Here is a 19,528-nt window from a genome sequence, read left to right on the forward strand (position 1 = left end):
GCAACTCCCAACAGGACCATGGATCGACGTAGCTGTTGATTTTCTTGGACCTTTACCGACGGGTGAATCAATTATGGTAGTGATAGATTACTACAGCAGATACTATGAGTACGTGGTGTTGAAGTCCACAACCACTGAAAAAACAATACAAGCGTTAGCAGAGATATTCGCAAGATATGGATTACCTGTTACATTATACTCTGACAATGGTCCACAATTCACTTCAAAGACATTTGCGGAATACATGAGGACCACAGGTATCCACCATCATAAAGTAACTCCGAAATGGCCGCAAGCCAACGGGGAAGTAGAGAGACAAAATCAGTCCATTGAAAAACGATTGAGGATTGCACACGCAGAAGGACAAAATTGGCGAGAAGCATTGCTATCTTATGTGGCTGTCTATCGAGCAACGCCTCATGCAACCACTGGAAAAAGTCCTGCAGAAGCATTTTTTGGGAGAAAAATCCACACAAAAATGCCAGAAATAAAGGAAATCCGAGACGACCAGGAGATGAGGGACCACGATGCTGAAAAGAAAGGTGCAGCAAAGCTGTACACAGATTCGAAACGTGGAGCCAAGTACTCAGACATCATGCCAGGAGATAATGTTCTAGTGAGGCATGAAACTGGTGGTAAGCTAGACACACCTTATTACCATCAACCTTATACTGTCGTATCCAGAAGTGGCAGTATGGTGACAGTCAAGTCTCCGACTGGAGTCCTGTATAAGAGAAATGTATCAGGTGTAAAAAGGTACCAGTCCAGAGATACATCGAGCGAAGAGGTTGAAAGGCCAATACGAGATGCTGAAACTGAGAGACCTGATGATGTTCCAGAGGCAGTTACCAGCACTCCTGATGAAGTGACTAGAGCACCAGAAACACCCGAAGCTGTGGCGAGCAGTATTTCCGACGCTGAGAGTGAACAACCGAGAAGCGACGACAATATCGCAGGCAGGCCGAAACGAAACCGGAAAGTGCCCAAACGATACGAAGACTTTGTGCCATAGTTTTAATAAGAACTTTGGGACAGTATTTTAATCTTATATCATAAAGTGCATGTATGAGTACTGTAGGAAGTAAATTTTATGTAGTTGAGTTATAGTATTACCATTAGTTACGATGTTTGTATGTTTCCGAGGGATATTGGTAAGTGAAGGTAAAGTTTATTTCTGATTAAAGGAGGGATGTCATGATAATGAATATGTATGAGATATACCGAAAGTCACGTGGTATGAGAGAGAGATAAGAACACAAGCAGGAGAACAAAGGAAACGGGAAAATAAAGCCACTGAGAAGTTTACCTGATAAAACTTGTGTTTAATGTTTTATTAACTTCACATTTCGGGCCACAAATGTGACACATAGTATTACTATTCCCATAGTATTACTATTCCCATAGTATTACTATTCCCATAGTATTACTATTCCCATAGTATTATTATTCCCATAGTATTCCCTATGCCACTGGTGCTCTGTTTACTAAGGGATTGCTTAATCATACCTAATTAACTCACTATGTGAACAGTTTCATAACTCCAAAGGAAATGGGCCAGTGACTTTTTTTCAAGCAAAATATTTCAGTTACACTTGGGTCTAGAGCAGTGATTCCCAATCTTCCCTTCCCACTCACTTACCATCTTAAGCAATCCCTTACTAATCACAGAGCACTGATGGCATAGGGAATACTTAAAGTGGTATGTGAGTGGGAAAAGGTTGAGAACCACTGAATTATTTTATTGCGTATCGTGTCTGAGAAACTTGCTTCAGATACTTTCTCAGGTGAAATGAGAAGAATTCATTTTGAAGTTGAGCAGGAAGATAAAAGTGGAATGTGGGAGCAGGTTCTCATGTTTCATGGCTGTCACAAGTCCTATTGACTTCCTCCAGTCCTAAGTCAACCCTCTGCCATGAACCTGCCAGTGTTCTGGATGTAGAGGGTCCTACTACTTTATCAGCTGACCTAGATCTGTATCAGGCTCACTTTAGCTCAGTAGCCAGGGTTTGTGTAGCAAAACAGCTAGTGCATGCCAACATTGTTAAGCGTAACTGAGAACAACAGCTGCAGTTCAGTGCTTCTGTGAGGACTCCAGAGTTATGGCAATGCCTTGTCTTTCCTGGTGGAGTAACTGCAAGAGCATCCTCAAGCAGTTCGATAGGAGAGGGGTCACATGATGGAGTAGAGGCTGGTCCAATGAAACCAGCCCTCTCCAGAGAATAGTTAAAAAAACAAAGCTGCAAGTAAAAATTATAGGAATCAACAGTTAAACATTGAAGGAAAAGAAGGAAGATGGCTCCACTCTGGAACTGAAAACTCTCCTTGGCAAGGCAGCCCGAGCTGCGAGACCACCAGGTGACCGGCAGCGACGGGGAGAAGTGCCGTAGGGCGGGCTCCAGCGATGACTGACAGAGACGGAACAAGGAATGCCAATGTGCATTCCAAGCAAGACACTGAGGAGAGCAGACGCCAGCAGCAAGTTGCTGCATACCCAATAGAGAGCAATGCAGGAGAAATGGCCCTGGAAGCAGACTTCACATCAAGTGAAGACATGGAGCAAGAAACAGAAGATTTGGAAAAGACAAGGATACAGAAGAAAATTAAAAGTAAAAGCCAAAAACAAATATTAGACAAAAAGTACTTTGATGACCAGACGAGAGTGCTGATGGAAACTTTGATGTCTGAGATTAAAGTTAATAGGGAATGTGTATTAGAAGCAGATACAAAAATTCAACAAATGGAAAATGTAATAATGGAATGAATAAACAATATGAAGAAGTAGAAGAGAGAGTGAAAAGTGTGGAAATGGAAATGACTGCTTTAAAGGAAAAACCAGAAGCAAGGAATAAAGAGGTCACGAAGTCACAGGATTTATTAGCCCAGAAAATTGACATTCTTGAAAACTTTAGTAGACGTAATAATATAAAAATAGTAGGCTTGAAAGAAGGTGTGGAAGGTACGGATATAAAAGGATTTCTAAAACAATGGATTCCACAAATTCTAGAGACTGAGAACTTCAGGAAGAGATGGAAATTGAAAGAGTCCATAAGACTTTGGCACCGAAACTGCGGTCGCAGCAAAAGCCACGCTCCATTCTGGTTAAGTTATTAAGATATCCGACAAGGGAAAAAATATTGGGCAGGTGGCCAGAAGAACTGAAGAAATTATGTGTCCATTGGAACATAATGGGAATGAAATATTTTTCTACCCAGACATAAGCTTTTAACATTTAAAGAAGTGCAAGGAGTTTAACCCAATTAAGACATATTATGGAGAAAAGGTTACAATTTTGTCTTGCGACACCCGGCAGTGTTAAAAATATTTATCCCGGATGGACAAAATAGACTGTTTGATAACCCAGGAAAGGCTCGGTGTTTCGTTGAACAACTGAAAAATATTCAACAAGGAAAAGAGTGATCGACAGAACTAAGATTATTAAAAATAATATATATGTAAATATGTTTGGAGGTTAATAGTTTGATTAACAATTGGATTCTATGAAAGCTTCACGTCTTTAGAAAAATATGTTGTAAGTTCTCTGGGGGAGGGCAGGGGTTGGGGAGGACAATTTGCTGCAAAGTCAGTTGACAATTGTGGTTAAGGGTATTGTGGTTGTCCTGCAGGTCAGCAAGGGCAACTCAAATGGGGGGAGGGGGCTTTCTCTACATTTTCCTTTCTTCAGTTTCTTACTCTTCTTATGGTTCTTAATTTTTTCAAGGTGTTTGTGTCATCACATATAGTAAAATATATTAACTTTCAAGAGTGTGGATGGAGAGGAAGAGAATTGGAGATCTGAGAGGGTGGTATGTAGAAAAACATGGGCTAACAGAATGAATATGTTGAAATTTATGGCCATTAATATTAATGGAATACATAAACAAATTAAGAGAAAAAGATTATTGACATCACACAAAAAGGAAAAAAATAGATATAGCATTTGTACAGGAAACAATTTTACAGAAGTAGAACATTTTAAATTGAGAGACTGGGTAGGTCATGTGTTAGCATCATCTTACAATTCAAAGGCTAGGGGGTTAGCTATTTTAATCAATAAAAATTTTCCTATTAAAATAGAAATAAGTAGTTACAGACCCGGCTGGGAGATATGTTATGACAGTATGCCAGATTTACTCAGAATCCTGGAACTTATTCAATGTATATGCGCCTAACGAAGACAATCAGGAATTTATGCAATAATTTTTTTACAATTATTGGATACACAAGGGCATATCTTACTGGGTGGAGATTTTAATTTCAGCTTTGATCCGTTATAGATAAAACTGAAAAAATTACCAAAAAAATAAAGCAGCTAAATTTACATTAAGTTCAATGCAGGATATAAAAATAATAGACATATGGTGGAAACAGCATCAAAAAGATAGAGATTATTCATATTCTTCTAACAGACAAGACTTACTCCAGGATTGATATGTTTCTACTGTCTGCTCAAGTACAATGGAGAGTTCAAAATGTTGAATATAAAGCAAGACTGTTATCAGATCACTCTCTCCTTATGGCTAACAATTGCTCTGGAGGATATTCCAACTAAAGGATATAGATGGAGACAATCCCATGCTGCTAAAAAGACAAGATTTTTGGGAATTTATAGAACAACAAATTAAAATATATTTTGATATGAATGCTAACTCCGTATAGGATAAATTTATTTTATGGGATGCAATGAAAGCCTTTTTTTAGGAGGCCAATAATAAGTTATACAACCAAAATTTAAAAAGAACATTGCCATGAAATAGAACAATTGGAAAAAGATATAATGAGCCTAGAGAAAGATTTAATGAAAGGAAAGATATCGGAAAAAAAGACAATTGACAGAGAAAAAATTGAAGTATGATATGTTACAAACATATAAAGTAGGAAAAAAAATTATGAATTATAAAGATTATGAATTAGGAGAAAAAACTCACAAAATTTCGGCTTGGCAGTTGAAAACAGCAAGCAGCAAGAATTACTGTAGCAATAAAGAAGGGAAATAATAAGATTTCATATAAACCACAAGAGATTAATGATTTAAGGAGATTTTATAAGAAATTATATCAATCCAAAGTCCTAGATAAGAATATGGAAATATATAAATTTTTGTTAAATATTTAGTTACCTCAGTTAGATTTGGAAGAACAATGTAAAATTAGCAAATCCACATTAATGACACATTAATGACTTTACCAAATAATAAAGCACCAGGTGAAGGGGATTTCCCCACAGAATTTTACAAAACCTTCAAAACTAACGTACTAATTCCACCCTTTCTAGATGTAATAAAACAGGTGGAAGAAACTCACAATATACCTGAATCTTGTAAAATGGCAATTATCTCAGTAATTCCAAAAACAGGGAAAGACCCTTTGTCACCATCTTCATACAGACCAGTTTCCTTATTAAGTACTGACTATAAATTAATAGCAAAATTACTAGTGAATAGATTAGCAAATTGTTTACCACAGTTGGTGAAATAAGATCATATGGGATTTGTTAAGAATAGAAGGGCAGCAGATAATGAATGTAAATTTATTAATCTTATACATAGAGCACAAGTAAATAAAGAACCAACAGTGGCAGTAGTTCTAGATGCAGAGAAGGCCTTTGATAGGCTGGAATGGACCTTCCTCTTCAAAGAACTACAGAAACTTAAATTACCAGAAAAATGTATTAATTGGATTAAAGCCCTATATCATAGCCCTAAGGCAAGAGTGTTAACTGATAGATATATTTCAGATTATTTCAAATTGAGTAGGTCAACAAGACAGGGGTGCCCACTATCACCTTCCCTTTTTGCCTCGGCAATAGAACCATTGGCAGAATTGATAAGAACAGACATAATGATAAAGGGAATAAAGATTAAAGAGGAAGAATTTAAAATTAGTTTATTTGCAGGCGATATTATTGTATACTTACACATCCTGAAGAATCAATAAGGAGGTTACATACCAAATTGAAGGAATATGGGGTGATTTCAGGGCATAAAGTCAACACAGGCAAAAGTGAAGTGATGCCAATCAATACAGCAGACTATGCACAATGTAAAAAAAAAGAATCTCCATTTAAATGGCAGTTAAATCATTTGTTTCAGCTAAATTATCAGCCATTAATGAAAAAAATACAAGAGGATTTAGAGAAATGGAAGGATTTGCCGATAACTCTAATAGGGGGAGTAAACTGCATCAAATCGAAAATATTTCTATGGTTACAATACTTATTTCAAACGTTACCTATTCCTGTAACCATGGAATTTTTTTCAAAAATTGAATAAATTGATCAAAAAATTCTTATGGAAAGGTAAGAATCTAAGAATAGCTTTGGAAAAGCTAATATGGAGATATAAACAAGGGGTATTGCAATTGCCAGATCTTAAAAATTACTAGAGGGCAGCCCAATTAAGATTCTTGTCGGATTTTTATCGGGTAGGTGAAAAGCTGAGTTGGCTTACAATGAAACTATATAAACTAGGGGAAAATGTTTCAGAACATTTACTCTATCAGTGGAATGAGAAATTAGTGCAACATCATAATCTACCAATACTACACCATATATTAAAAATATGGAGTAGAATGGAGTGAAAGATAATAAATGATCAAATACCAAATATGTTGGTAAAACAAAACCAATCAATTTCTTTCACAATGAATAATATATATTTTAAGGAATGGCCAAGAAAAGGAATTACAAGAATAAAAAACTTTTCTGGGCAATAACCTACTGACATTTGAACAGTTAAAAGATAAATATAAAGATAAATATGTCTCTTACCAGGGCCTGAGGGGAGGAGTCGCCGTTGGAGGCGGCCATTGGTCGGGAGGCCGTGCAGGTGAGCGTGTCGGGGTTAATTGGGTAAAAGGCAGATAAATAAGAGGCCCAGCGCGTAAGTGGCCCAGCGCGTGAGTGACCAGCGCGTGAGTGGCCCAGCAAAGGAGTGGGACTTCCAGGCTTTGGCTCATCAGGCTTCGGCGAAAGCAGGTGTAGAGAAAGACCTTCCTAGGTAAAGTGCATTGTGAGTGCCCTACCATTAAAAGGCTGAGCCATGTCCATGGGGTTGGTGCTATGCTCAAGTTGCCAGATGTGGGAGCCATGGGTGGCCTCCACCCTCCCAAAAGACCATATCTGTGCCAGGTGCAAGGAGGTGAGGTTCCTTAGGGGCCGAGTTGAGGTACTGGAGCTCCAACTAGATGACCTTAGGCTCACCAGAGAGTGTGAGGAGGTTGGTGACAAGACCATAAACATTTCCACAGGACATACCTGCAGGAGATGTAATGAGACACAAGCATTTAGGAAAAAAAATTAAAGAAATGGAGATGCAGCTAGATGATCTGAGGCTAATCAGAGAGAGCGAGGAATTTATTGATTCAACACTCAGGGAAGTGCTTACCCCTGGATTGGGGGGGGGTCAGGAAAGTGGACTACTGTCAGGAGTGGGGCAAAAGTTGCTAGCTCTGTGGAGAGCACCCCAGTGGCTACAGATCTTAGCAACGAATATACAGTATTGGATGAAGTAGGGGAAGATAACCTGCCAGAGGTAGCGCCAAAGGAGACAGTGGTATGGAAGGAGAAGAAGGGGAACAAGGTGGTCATTGGGGACTCCATCGTTAGGGGAACGGACAGAAGATTCTGCGAACCTGACAAGTATTCCCGTATGGTGTGTTGCCTCCCAGGAGCCAGGGACGTGACGTCTCGGATAGGGTTCAGAGTATCCTGGGGGGGGAAGGAGACTGGCCAGAGGTCCTGATACACGTGGGCACAAATGACGTAGATAGATTGAAGGAGGAGATCCTGAAGAGAGACTACCGTGAGCTCGGAAGGAGGTTGAGAAGCAGGACCTCCAGGATTGTAATCTCGGGGCTGCTTCCTGTACTGTGCGAGGGTGGGGGCAAGAATAATAAAATCAAGAGGTTAAACGTGTGGCTGAGGGAATGGTGGAGAGTGCAGGGATTCAGGTTCATTGACCATTGGGATCTCTTCTGGGGAAGACGGGACCTATACAGGAGGGATGGTTTACACCTGAATGCGAAGGGGGCCAATATACTGGCAGTTAGGTTTAATAAAGCTGTCGGAGCTGATTTAAACTAATTTGGCAGGGGGAAGGGAACAGGACTGATAGGGAAGTAGATAGGAGAGAGAATATAGGGGTGGTTCTGATAGACGGTGAAACAATAAGGAATAAGGGAGCTAAAAGTGATAGCAGAATAAGAACGAATGCACCAAGAACCAAGGTGAAGGGAGAAAGGAGGTATGGCATCAAGGTATTGTGTATGAATGTAAGGAGTGTAAGGAATAAAATGGATGAGCTTGAGGCGCAAATGGCGATGGGAGGTTATGACATTGTCGGAATAATGGAGACATGGCTGCAGGAAGGGTAGGATTGGGAAATAAATGTTCCAGGGTACACATCCTTTAGAAAGGACAGAAAGTTAAGAAGAGGAGGTGGGGTAGCTCTGTTGGTAAGAAATGAGATTCAGGGGTTTGAAAGGAAGGACATTGAAACAGGTGAGGTAGAGTCTGTTTGGATTGAATTAAGAAATTGCAAGGGCAAGAGGAATATAATGGGGGTCATTTACAGGCCTCCGAAAAGTAGCTCAGATATCGGTAGTAGTATAAATCAGGAATTAAGAGTGGCATGTCAAAGTGGTAGCAATACGGTAGTTATGGGAGACTTCAACATGAAGGTGGACTGGGATAATCAGACAGGGGCAGGAACACAAGAGAGCGAGTTTATAGAATGTCTACGAGATACTTTCTTGGAACAGCTAGTGGAGGAACCTACCAGGGGGAAGTCGATTCTGGACTGGGTGCTGTGCAGCGATGCAGACTTAATAAGTGACCTTGATGTAGGGGAGCCATTAGGGAATAGTGACCATGGTATGGTTACTTTTAAGCTGCAATTAGAAAGGGAAATGGAAAGGAAGTCGGAAGCATCTGTACTTCAGTTAAATAAAGGGAATTTTGCAGCTATGAGGGAGGAGCTATCCAAAATAAAATGGGAAGATACACTAGCTGGGAGGACAACTGGGGAAAAATGGCAGGTTTTTATGGACATTTTTCACAGGATTCAGGACAAATTTATTCCAAAGTGGAGGAAAGGCTCTAGGAGATGCAAATGGCAGCCCTGGCTAACTAAGGAAATCAAGTGCATTATCAAGTCCAAAGGGAGTAATTATAAGATAGTGAAGCGGAGTGGGAAATTAGAGGATTGGGAAACCTTCAAAGAACATCAGAGGGTAACAAAGAAAGCCATGAGACGGGAAAATGAAGTACGAGAGGAAATTAGCAGATAATATTGCGGAGGATAGCAAAAGCTTTTTTAAGTATGTGAAGAGGAAGAAATTGGTTCGGTCTAAAATTGGCCCTTTGAAAATGGGCAAGGGTGAAATTATTACCGGAAACAAGGAGATGGCAGAGGAATTTAACAAATACTTTGCAACTGTCTTCACCAAGGAGGATATAGGTTATAGTCAGTTAGGGGGTAGTGGTCATGCGGTACCAAGAGACTTGGGGAACTTTACTGGGGAGGTAGGGGATCTAATGGATATCCGGATCCAGAAGCAGGAGGTTATGAGTAAATTGTTAGGACTGAGGGCTGATAAATCCCCAGGGCCTGATGGGCTGCATCCTAGGGTGCTTAAAGAGGTGGCTATGGAAATTGTGGAGGCACTGGTCGACATTTTCCAAAGTTCCATAGATTCCGGGGAGGTCCCTGAGGATTGGAGAGTGGCTGATGTGGTGCCGCTTTTTAAGAAAGTTGGGAGGGAGAAAACGGGAAATTATAGACCGGTTAGTCTGACATCAGTGGTGGGGAAGATATTGGAGTCCTTCATAAAAGGAGAAATAGCAGAACACTTAGTCAGTAATAATAGTATAAGGGCTAGTCAGCATGGATTCCTTAAGGGTAAGTCATGCTTGACTAATCTTCTGGAATTTTTTGAGGATGTGACAAAGAGGGTGGACTCGGGAGAGCCAGTGGATGTGGTGTATTTGGACTTCCAGAAGGCCTTTGATAAGGTACCGCACGGGAGTCTAGTGGGCAAGATCAGGGAGCATGGTATTGGAGGTAAGGTGCTGACATGGATAGGAAATTGGTTAAGAGATAGGAAACAAAGGGTTGGAGTAAATGGGTCTTTTTCAGAATGGCAGGATGTGACGAGTGGAGTGCCTCAGGGATCGGTGTTGGGTCCTCAGTTTGTAATTTATGTTAATGATTTGGATGAGGGGATTATAAATAACATGAGCAAATTTGCAGATGACACTAAACTGGGTGGCAGTGTTGGGTGTGAGGAGGATGTAAGGAAAATGCAGAGGGACTTGGACAGGCTGGAGGAGTGGGCGGCTAAATGGAAGATGAATTTTAATATGAACAAATGTGAGGTTATTCATTTTGGGGAAGTAATAGGAAAGCTGAGTATTATTTAAATGGAGACAAGCTAGGGAGTGGGGAAGTGCAAATGGATCTGGGTGTACTTGTTCACCGGTCACTGAATGCTAGCATGCAGGTTCAGAAAGCTGTGAAGAAGGCAATTGGAATGTTGGCTTTCATAAAGAGGGGATTGGAGTATAGGAACAGAGACGCCCTTCTGCAGTTATACAGGGCCCTGGTGAGACCCCACCTGGAGTATTGCGTCCAGTTCTGGTCTCCAAACTTGAGGAAGGACATACTAGCTATAGAGGGTGTGCAGCGCAGATTTACAAGGTTAGTTCCAGGGATGGCAGGGTTGTCATATGCAGCAAGGCTAGAAAAACTGGACTTGTATCCATTGGAGTTTAGAAGGATGAGGGGGGACATGATTGAGGTATACAAAATCATCAGGGGGATAGACAAGGTGAAGTCTGATTACTTGTTCCCAATGATGGGGGAGACGAGGACTAGAGGGCATAGTTTAAGAATACAGGGTAGGACCTTTAGGACGGAGATGAGAAAGCATTTTTTTACCCAGAGAAGTGTGAATCTGTGGAATGCTCTGCCACAGAGGGTGGTAGAGGCGGATTCGCTGACTATGTTCAAAAGAGAGTTAGATAAGACTCTTGTGGGTAACGGAGTTAAGGGTTATGGGGATAAGGCTGGAAAGGGGTACTGATAGTAATGATCAGCCATGATCTAAAATGGCGGTGCTGGCCCGACAGGCCAAATGGCCTACTCCAGCTCCTATTGTCTATTGTCTATTGAATATTGCATGGTTCAATATTTTCATATTATCAACTAAAAACATTTAAAAGAAAAGCTGGGAAATGATCCAAGGTTGTCGGAACATAGTTGCTTTGAATATAAAATCACGGACACTATGATCATTAAAAAGTTTATTACAAATATGTAAATCAAATTACAAAATAAAGGAAAAGATGAGGCAATATATGGACCCAAACACCATTGGGAAAATGATTTAAACATACAAATAAATAATGAAACCTGGAAGGAATTATGTGCGGATTCCATGACAAATACAATAAATTCCCGGTATCGAATGATACAATATTCTCAAATATTAAAAGAAGGAACCCATCATTATCTGACAAATGCTTCTGCTGTAAGCAAGAAATCGGTACAATAGTACATTTAATTTGGACGTTCAAAGGTGAAACCCTTTTGGGAGGACTTAAATTCAATATTAAATCGAATTACAAAAAACAAGATACCAGAAGACCCAAAAGAATTTCTGTTAAGATAAAGAGATTGCATTAATGGCAGCAAAAAAATGAATAATGATAACTTGGAAAATGGAAACATCTCTAAGAATACAGCGGTGGCACATAGAAATGAACAAATGGATCATTAGAGAAAATTATAATTTAAGGGATAATTATGGTCAATATGAACAAATTTTGGACCCATATATAAAGTTTATTAGTAACCACCAACTTCAGGCCTTCAATTCTTAACGAGACATGGTATACGTAAGGAAAAAGTGAATCTCACAATATTTAGATTACGGGCTCCTTCTTGACTTTATTTTTTTCTTTTCTTGCTGTTCTGTTGTTCTTTCTATAGTTATATTTGGGGGTGGAAGGGAGGAGGGTTGGGGAGAAAGTGGAAAATGTCACTAAGTATATATATGTACTGAGTTTGTGTAAATATTGTTAGAGATTTGTTATATTGTGACGTATTCAATAAAACATTTTTTTAAAAAGCAGCTTAGATATGAATCAAGAACATCATTTCCATTGATTTTTGAGGGAGAACAGCCTTCTGCAATTAATTTAATAATTGGTCAATAGAGTACTTCTTTAAGTTAGAAGAATTATAATGCTTTTCATTGTTTTAAAATACTGTATTTTAATTATTTTTTGAATCATTTGGTATGTTTGAGTTTTAGAAATACTCACAGTGTAAAGAAGTTTGCATGGAGTAGACACTTGCCTGGAATTGTGGTCAGGGCTTTTTTCTTGAGGTGAACACATGATGGAATTTGTATTGCGGATGGCTCTGTTGACAAATAGGATCTCGCCATAACATGGAGCTAGCTCATAGCCACTAGTTTGCAATGAGAACTCAGAGGTGAGCATGGCTGACCACAACCTATGGACCAAAATGACTCTAGGATAAAAACTATATGAAATTCAAAAAATCCTTTTGATGTCAGACAAGAAGGAAAAAGTAATGTATGTTTGTCAAACATCATTTCCCTTAATAAATTATTGCTGATTTTTTCTCATCCTGTTGACTTTTGTCTACATGTCTTGTCTTCGCATCCATTGTAGTAAAGTCCAGCATTTTCCCAACTAACCTGTCTGTAGATCCCTATTTTCGCACCCTCCTTGTTTGTAAATAAGGATTACATTTGACACCCTTTAATCTACATAAACAGTTCAATAATGTACAGAATTGTGGAAGGTGCCAGGCAATGCATTGACAATCTCCATTTATTTCCATGGCTACTTTTATTTATGTGAGATTATCAGGCCTGGGAATGTATTGGCTTTCTGTACTATTAATTTCTTCTGGATTTCTTTTTAACAAAGACTAATTTGCTTTCATTCCTATTTTTCATTAGACCCTTGGTGAGGAGGCCAAGTACTTCTACAAAGTTATATCAGTCTTCTTCCATGAAGACAGAACCAAGATAGTTCTTTAAATGTGAGTATAGAATTTGTTTTTACATATTCACAGAAGCTTTGATGACAATCCATCTTATATTCTGTGCAAGGACTCTCATATTTAGTTTCCTCCCTTAATCAAACTTTATCCTATTTGCTGAAATAAACTGCTCCCAATTCTCAAGCCTTGCTTTTTTGAATTCTAAGGATGTAGCAAGATAGAAGACCCCTCCAGTCCATGAAACCTCTGCTGTCCAATTGCACTAATTAACTTACCAACCCCATACCTTTTCGAGGGTGGGCATAAATCAGAGCACTTGGTGGAAATTCACGCAGGTCACGGGGAGAATAGATAAATTCCATAGAGTGCCAGATTTGAACCTGGGTCCCTGGCGCTGTAATAGCATTGTGTTAACTGCTTCGTTAATCGTGCCACCAAAAAACAAATTTCATCTAATACTATCCATAACTTCTTTATCATTAGATTGCCTTCAAGATTTACATCATGTCAATGAGCATCAATTTTTCTTTGTTGTCGCACATGACAAACCTTCACCCGTGGTTTTGGATTCAGCCGCACATCAACTTCCTGCTGCCAAGTCATTTATGTGATTGATATGCGCAACCAATGGTAACATGCCATTCATTGACTAATGGCTTCAGTTGGAGGTTCAATTTCATAAATGCTTGACAAGGTTTGAAGCAAACATGCACCATTTAAAACAAGCTTACATCATTGAAACAGAAGGCAGATTGTGGCTCTGGTTATCACTCTGAAGCTCATTCTGTCCAGGCAAAGGGTGAACGAAGAAAGAAGATTGAGAGACAACAAGGTCTATGGTTCTCCAATGATGCACTGGAGACTGTGGTGGAGAAGGAAGGGAAGCGATCTGCTTCTGTATGGAGTCTGGGCACCCTTGGTCAGGTATTGCCAAAAGCAGTGAGAGGATATTGATGTTACTGTTAGTGCAGGACATCTGTCCCCAAGGCTCTGGAAATAACATCTGCAAGAATATTAGTGAAGTCATATAAGTACCCAAAATCAATATACCTTCAAATACTACAACCAGAAGTTCCTCTAGCCCCATTCTCTGCCAATTATACAATCTGTATCAAGGATGTCTCTTTGAGGCCTTCTGTTTGTCCTTATTGGTATCGGGTAGGACAAGATCATGTTCCAAGCATTTTAGAGAGCTCTCAAATACAGTTAAGTGATCCAAAGGGTGATGAGAGATCAGCTTACTCAAACCCCATGAAACACCCATCCATTTGTGGTTTGCCTTTCTGAAAAAAGCTCCATCCATCAACTTTTTGTTTGAGCTGTTAATCTCTTGATCATTTCAAAGTCTTACTCAGGCCATTGTTGTCAATGTTGAAGAGCTGGAAATCAATGACCTGGATAATTGGTCCTAAGTTTCATTTTGAAGACTAGAGGATGCTTTTGTTTGATTTTCTTTTCACCAGGGCTAGCTAATGCAAATCTGTTTACTCTCAAATATCACAGAGTGATGGAAAATGTAATGGAAGGAGCCATCAAGGGACACTAACTCACCAATAACCTGCTCACCATCTGGGCATTTGGCTCCAGACCTTAACACAACTTAGCCCAGACATGGACCAAAGAGCTGACATAAAAGTAATATTTGACCGATTGTGGTATTAAGGAGACATAAAGTCACTGAACATCAAGGGGGGAAAACAATACATTAGAAAGAGTGGAAAGCAAGATGCTTCTAATTGATGACGATCAATCATCCCAGTGCCAGAACAGCACTACAGGAATACCTCAGGACCCTGTCAGAGACATAAAGCAATGCAGCTTGGAAACAGGTCCATGCTGGCCAAATTGTCCATTTGAGCTAGACCTGCTTGTCTGCATTTGGCTATAAACCTTCCCTGTCAATGTATCTGTATGAATGTTGTAATTGTAACCATCCCTACAGCTTCCTCCTGCAGGTTGCTCCATGTATGCACCATACTCTATGAAAATGTTGTCCCTCAGATCCTTTTAAATTTTTCTCTTCTCACCTTAAACCTATCATCTCTAGTTTTAGACTCCCCCACCCTGGGGGAAAAAGACTGTGACCTTTGACCTTATCTATGCCCCACATGATTTTATCTACCTCTTTTTCAGATCACTCCTCAGTCTTTGAAGCTCCAGAGAAAAAAACATCCTCACCTAATCAGTCTCTCCTCATAAATGAAGTCTTCCAGTCCTGGTAATATCCATCTGAAATCTTTTTTAAAGCCTTATTTTTTTAACTCCCGCACTGTTTGTTTGAACATTCTCCCCTTGTTTGCATGGGTTTTCTATGGTGGCTTCCGTTTCTGTTCGAAACGTACCTGGGGTGCAGGTTAATTAGGTGTAAATTGGGTGGCACAGACTCATGAGCCCTATTACTGTGCTGTATGTCTTCATTTAAATGTAACATTCATTAATAATGAGGACAAAGTGGTCTACTTGATTATACCCCAAACATTCATTCCCCTCCGCCACTGGAGCATCCTAGCTGCAGTGTGAGTTAAAGGTATATTGTGTTATAGTTACTCAATGAATAGAGCAGCAAATGCAGGGGAACACCACCCTCTGCCAGTTCCACCCCACAGTGCACAAAATCCTGTTGGAAAGTTGAAAATATTATTTAATTGCTGGGTCTAAATCCTGGACATCCCTCTCCAGGAGTACTGTGGAGAGGGATGCAGTGGCTTCAAGAAAACATTGTCCTAATGTGGTGTCTGAGTTGAAATCTTCATGAAAACTGAGAGAAGGCAAGCCTGTGTTGAACACCTGGAGACATATAAAAAAATGGTTCACTCTGGTAGCACTGAACTATTTAACACAGGATCACTGGTCATTTGGTGGGAAAAGGGATTTAGCACCCTCTGCTGCACAATTTCTATACTGCTTCAAAAACCAAAGGATACTTTCATTTTATTTTACTTATTTCAATGACATTCTTGATGTGTCTGTCAGGTGCAGTACAGGAGATCATGGATAGACATGAGGGCAAGTTCTGCCAGGTGGAGGGTGGTGGTAGAGGGTGACTGGTCAGGTCTCTAGTCCAGAAAGAATCAAAGTGCTTTCAGACTTTCTGTATAGGGGATAGAGGTATAAAGGGATTGGACATTCGTCATGAAAATGAGGGGGTCAGTTTGGGGAATTTGAAGTCATTGAGGAGATGGAGGGCATGTGAGGTGTTGTGGATGTAGGTTGGGAGGAATTGGACCTGTTGAGAAAAGATAGAAACAAGGTAAGATGAAACTAATTCGGTAGGACAGGAGCAGGCACAAATCATGGGTCTACCTGGATGGTTGGGTTTGTGAATCTTGGGTAGGAGGTAGAAACGAGCAGTGCGGGGGTGGAGGTGATCAGAGGTGATGAGGTTAAAGATGGTTGGAGACAGTAGCTTTATGTGTGGTGGTGGGGTCCTGTGGGAATGGGTTGATAGGAGGAGGTGTCTGAGAACTGTCTACTGGCTTCGGCAAGGTAGAGATCAGTGCTCCACACCAGAACTGCGCCTCCCTTGTCTGCGTGCTTAATTGTGAGGTTGGGATTGTTGTGGAGAGAGTGAAGGGCAGGGCATTCTGAGGAGGTGAGGTTGGAACATGAGAGGGAGGTGGTAAAGTTGGGTTGATGTCTCGGTGGCAGTTAGAAATAAAAAGGTCCAGACAAGGCAGCTGGCCAGGGCAAGGTGTCCAGAAGGAAGAAGGCTTGAAGTGGGAGAAAGGGTATGGTTTTGGGGGGGTGGGGGGGGGCAGTGGTGGAGAGTCACGATCATGGAAGTGGGCCCAGAGGTGAAGGAAGAAGAGTTCAGCATCATGGCTGACACGGAACTCTTTGAGGTCTGGGCAGAAGGGGACAAAGGTGAGGCCTCAACTGAAGGCAGAGTGCTCAGTGTCAGAGAAGGAAAGGTCAGGGGGGATAGTAAAAACCAAGCAGGGGTTAGAGAGGGAATCGGTGATGTGGATGGTGTTGGGGGGGTAGGAGTGGAGGGTGGAGGAGGTCCAAGGTTGGAATTGGAAAGTAGGGGAGGAAGAGGAGGGTTGGCAGGAGAGGGGGAGGTCAGAACAAGGAGGTCAGGGGGGAAAGTGGGGGGGAAGGGGTGGGTGGGGGAGGTCAGAGAGAGGGAGAGAGAAGGATAGAGGGTAGCCAGAAAGATAGGCAAGGAGGGTAGGGGAGCAGTATTATGTGCAGTTTTGGTCATCTAACTACAGGAAAGATATGATAGAAGGAATGCAAAGAAGATTTACTAAGATGTTGTTTGGACTTCAGAAACTGAGTTACAGGGAAAGATTAAACAAGTTAGGACTTATTCCCTGAAGGGTAGATGAATGAGGGGAGATTTGATAGAGGTATTTAAAATTATGAGGTGAATGGACAGAGTAAATGCTTTTTCCACTGAGGGTAGGTGAAATAGAAACCAGAGAACATGGGTCAAACATCAGGGGGAACTTCACATAGAGAGTGCTGGGAGTATGGAATGAGCTGCCAGCTGAAGTGGTGAATGCGGCTCAATTTTAACATTTAAGAATTTGGACAGGTACATGGATGGGAGAAGTATGGAGGGCTGTGGACTGGGTGCAGGTTAATGGGTCTAAGCAGAATAGAAGGGCCAAAAGGTCTGTTTCTGTGCTGTAGTATTCTATGGTTCTAGTGGTGATATGTGGTTGTTTTTTTTAATGGTGAATGAAGGTCAATGATGTTCCTTCGAGGTCTGCAATTTTTATTACATTGTTTTGTTGCTTTTTTTAATTTATGATTTTGACCTGGGCATGTTCCAACTTGCTGGTTATCATGCAGTAGATATCATTTCTCCAGATCACTAATTCTCACCTCAATTTCCCTACATGCATACGCATGTCAGACTTGCAATGATATGTCCACTGACCTATATGTACAAGGATAAGCATGCACACATATGTAAACTCAAAGGCATCATGCATACACCATCAGGCACCCATGTCATGCACACACATGTAGACAAAGATTTCAACAAGGATCACTAAATGGTTATCTGCCATGTTAATTTTCCCCTCTCTATCACAAGACTTCTTTGTGATCTACTTTTTTTTTCTTAAAAATGTCTAAATTTTGAATCAATTCAGAAACCGGTGTTGATCTATATAATGTTTTTTCTGCAGCAAGCAACCTCCCTCTTTTAATACTCATTTTTGCTTCCCTCTTTCCATCAGAAGGCAGTGGGTGATTGTCAGTGAAGGTGGCAATGCACTAAAAACCAGAAATCTGGAAGAACTCAGCAGGCAGGACTCGGCAGTGTCCATAGGACGCAAAGATATATTTCCAACATTTTGGGCCTGAGCCCTTCTTGAGGGTAAGCTGATAATTTCCAGAGTATTCAAAACAAATGACCTGCTGTTTTTATTTCTTTGCTATTCTAAGCAGAATAACCAGATAATTCACAACCTATTTTTTTGCTTCATTTCTCCCTGTTATATTCAACATATTCTGAAGGCCAATGAGCCAGTGATAAGCTAAAAGATATTTGTTAAAAATGACGCCAAATTGAGAGTACAAGGATACGCATGGTTACACAATTACAAGGAGGAGGCTTTATCTGGGAAATCCATTGATGGGAATTTACACCATGTAAGAAATCTTGAGCAAAAGTAATCAAAGGTATAATCAACTTCCTCTCAAGTGCCTTCTGTACCAGATGGCTGTTGGAGATCTGCAGTGGTACTCTTTGGTCACATCACAAATGAGCTTACATAGAGCCTACCTCAGGGCAACAACCCCAGTTCCATCTGAAACTAAACCCACCTGCTGGAGGAACTCAGTGGGTGGAGCAGCTTCAGTGGGAGAAAAAGAAAGGCCGATGTTTCAGGTCGAAGCCCTCTGTGAAGAGAAGTCACTGTAAAGAGAACAGGGTGAGAGGGGTAGGACAATCCCTTCATCAATCCCTGGTCCACTCATCCCTCCCCACCCACCTCTCAGTGACCATGGTACTTTACAGTACTTCCTCTTTCACCTCCTCCATGTCCTGCATGCAGAGACCTAAACAGCCCATCGACGTGAAGCACAGATTGACGTGTACGTCCTCTAACTGCATTCAGTGCTCCCAATGTGGCCTCCTCCTTGTCAGTGAGGACAAACTCAGATTTAGAGGATAATTTTGCAGAAGATCTGTGCACAATGGTCATCCTAAGATCCCAGTTGCATGATATTCCAACTCCCTTTCTACTCCCACATCGACCTGTCTGTCCTCACCCTTCTCCATTGCCAGAGTGAAGCACAATGCAAACTAGAGGAAGAATACCTCATAATCCACCTGGGCAGAGTACAGCCCAATGGTGTGAACACTGAATTTTCTAATTTCAGGTAATTAACCCCCTCTTTCTTCTTTTATCACTTGCACTCTTCTCCCTTCCTTTACCAGACAACCCAACCAGGCCTCCCAAGCAATATTATCCTCCCTCATTGGTTCCATACCCCTCCCCCATTGTGTCCAATGCTCTACCCCCCCACCCTATCCCA

Source organism: Narcine bancroftii, chromosome 4, assembly GCF_036971445.1.
Source record: "Narcine bancroftii isolate sNarBan1 chromosome 4, sNarBan1.hap1, whole genome shotgun sequence".
Lineage (NCBI taxonomy): Eukaryota > Metazoa > Chordata > Chondrichthyes > Torpediniformes > Narcinidae > Narcine > Narcine bancroftii.